The sequence below is a fragment of the Zingiber officinale genome, chromosome 2B (genome assembly GCF_018446385.1).
Source record: "Zingiber officinale cultivar Zhangliang chromosome 2B, Zo_v1.1, whole genome shotgun sequence".
Taxonomy (NCBI): Eukaryota; Viridiplantae; Streptophyta; class Magnoliopsida; order Zingiberales; family Zingiberaceae; genus Zingiber; species Zingiber officinale.
Window position 1 is genome coordinate 73537778 of NC_055989.1, and position 3106 is coordinate 73540883.

At 41.0% G+C, this 3106-nt stretch overlaps 1 non-coding gene across 1 annotated transcript; it reads left to right on the forward strand.

Moving 5' to 3' along the window:
• Positions 1–644: 644 nt before the first annotated feature.
• Positions 645–751, forward strand: LOC122049892. Its single transcript, XR_006131140.1, has one exon. It is a non-coding gene; the product is annotated as a small nucleolar RNA R71 (small nucleolar RNA).
• Positions 752–3106: the final 2355 nt, after the last annotated feature.

Consider the following 3106-nt stretch of genomic DNA (forward strand, 5'->3'; position numbering starts at 1 on the left):
CATTCTGACTTGAGATAATTTCTTCAAGCATCTTTTCAACATTTGACTTTGGTAAGCCTTGAGAAGATAGATGTTGAAAATTTTGTTTCCCAGCTTGAAAATTTGGTCTTGCCCCCATAGATGGTCCTTGATCTTGATTGTTTCTGTAAGAAAAATTTGGATGACTCTTCCATCCAGGGTTATAAGTATTTGAGTATGGGTTGTTCTGCCTTTGATTGTAACTCATGATTGCATCACATTGTTCAAGTTGATTGATTTGTGCAGTGATAGCTCCCAATGGACATGAGTCATTTGAATTCTCTGAACTCCCACATACTTCACAAGATGTACTAATAGCATTGACCATATTAGCACTAGTCTCCATATTCTCAAATTTCTTTGTAAGAGCATCCAATTTTGCAGACAAAAGAGTGACTGCATCTACATCAAACTTCCCTGATGCTTTAATTGTTGGGTTTACAGAGGAATAGCCACCACTTCTTTCATTTGTCCATTGATGATGATTTTGTGCTACACTTTCAATGATTTCTTCGGCTTCATCTAAGCTTTTGTTCATAAGTGCCCCTCCAGCAGCTAAATCAAGGGACACTTTGGTATGATAATTGATACCATTATAAAAAGTATGCAACACTAACCATCTTTCCAACCCATGATGTGGGCATTGCCTGAGCATACTATTATATCTATCCCATGCTTCAAAAAGAGATTCTGAGTCAGTTTGCTTGAAGCTTGCAATTAAATTCCTCATGTGAGCTGTTTTGCTTGGTGGATAGAACTTATCAAGAAACTGTTGCTCACACTGCTCCCAAGTGGTGATGCTATTAGGGGCCAAAGAATTCAGCCATTGCTTTGCCCTATCTCTTAGAGAAAACCCAAATAATAATAATCTAACTGCATCTGAAGGAACTCCATTCATTTTCTTGGTCCCACATATTTCATAAAAGACCTCTAAGTGTTGATTGGGGTCTTCATGAGGTCATCCACCAAATTGGTTCTGCTGCACCATAGATATGATTGCAGGTTTGATCTCAAAGTTGTTAGCTTCCAATGAAGGTCTTGAAATACTAGATCGAAAACCTCTTGCATAGGGTGCTGCATAATCCTTAAGTGGTCTATTTGCCATGTTCAAATGTTCCTGTTCTTCAATTTGCCTTTGCAGAATTCTTCTTTTATGGAAAGTTCTATCAATCTCAGGGTCAAAAGGAAAGAATTCCCCTACAAAGTTAGATCTTCGCATACACAAGAACAAGATGGCAAATGGCAATTCAACAAAAAAAGAAAAATAGAAGAATCAAAAATGCAGAATTGAATTTGTACAAAAAGAACTAACGAGAAGTGAAAGTTATACAAGAAAGTAAAAACAGAAATCTAATGATTAGTTACAACTATGCAATATGAAAAGAAAACAAATGTTATGTTTAGTCTAACTCAATTGATAATTCCTAATGTTATAGCGCAGTCCCCGGCAACGGCGCCAAAAACTTGTTCGCTCTCCGCAAGTGTACAGAAATGTCGCAAGTAATATAAAAGATTATCGTATCCACAGGGACTGGAATAAGCACTAGAAATGTCTCAATGCGAATTAGCCAAACAACTATCCAATCATTTTAAAAGCAAAGTAAGGTAAACAAATCTAATCTTAAAGATCAACAAACAAGAGTTTAGTGTTTTGGGTTATGATAAAGGAAGATTCTAGGAGTTTCGGTTTCTTTGTAGGATTTCTCGAATGTAAATGGTTCACCAATTCTTATCCCTCAATTGCCAAACATGTAGAAAGTTGTCAGTTCTCTCTTGCAATAGACAATCGGCTAAGGACTGAGAAATGTATCTAAATAGGATTAATTAGACATGAACCTATGTTGTCCTTACACAGAAGTGCACCTATTACTATGCCTTCCTCGGATATCAACGTAGAAGCCCACGACTTATCAATCTATCAAGATACAAGAAACTAATCACAAAATCCATCCTACTCTCTTGAATATTCCTATTTCCTCTTCAAGATTGTCTCTCAAACGTCCTTACACGGGCTTGCACCTGTCACGTGGATCCCTCGGATGATCGAGTGAGAGTTTATCTTTACAAAGTCCATAAGAAATCCAAACAATTAATCAAGAATGAGAATTAAGCACGAATCACCTTTAATCATTCAAGATCTAATTGATACAAGCAAGATAATGTCATTGAAACAAGAAAATGGCAAATCCATAGGAGATTACATCAATCCATCATACAAATACTCCCTTCATCCTAGAATACAAGATCTACTCCATGAATCGAGGAAGAAAACCCGAAGAAATAGAGAATACAAGTATTTCTTAAATCCCCAATCCAAGAAACCAAGAAAAGGGGGAAAGAGAAAACTTATCTACGAAGAAGCTTCGTCTTCGGATCCAATCCTCGCTCCGGAGCCGGAATCGTCAAGAACTCCCGTTGAATCGCCCAAAAATCCTCCCAAGAATGGGAGGAAACCACCAAATCTTGCCTTCTCCCAAAGGGGGAGAGATCCCCTTTCAATTCATGAAGGAGGGTTTAAATAGAGGAGGGAATCGGGCGCCACACGGCCCCGTGACACGGCCGTGTGAGATTCACACGGCCATGTCCAGTTCCTTCTCTGCCAAAGCTACACGGCCGTGTGGTTCACACGGCCACAGCCTGCTTAGTCTCTGGAAATGCTACACGGTCGTGTGGTGCACACGGCCACAGCCTGCTTAGTCTCTGGAAACCTCACACGGCCGTGTGGTGCACACGGCCACTGCCTGCTTAGTCTCTGGAAACCTCACACGGCCGTGTGGTGCACACGGCCACAGCCTGCTTAGTCTCTGGAAACCTCACACGGCCGTGTAGATCCACACGGCCATGTAAGGCTTCTGCTCTGGTTGGCTTCAAATCTTGACACGGCCGTGTGAAGTTCACACGGCCATGTCATTCCCCACTTCTGTTGGTGCCAAACTCCACACGGCCCGAGCTCCATACCAGTGCAGGGCCGTGTGAGGTACACGGCCCGGTGCTTTCTCCCTTTGTTTCCTCCAATGCTTGCCCAAAGATGTAGATTCTTCACCAAATCGACTCCTGTGTACAGAAAATGCACAAAAAGCAGATCTCC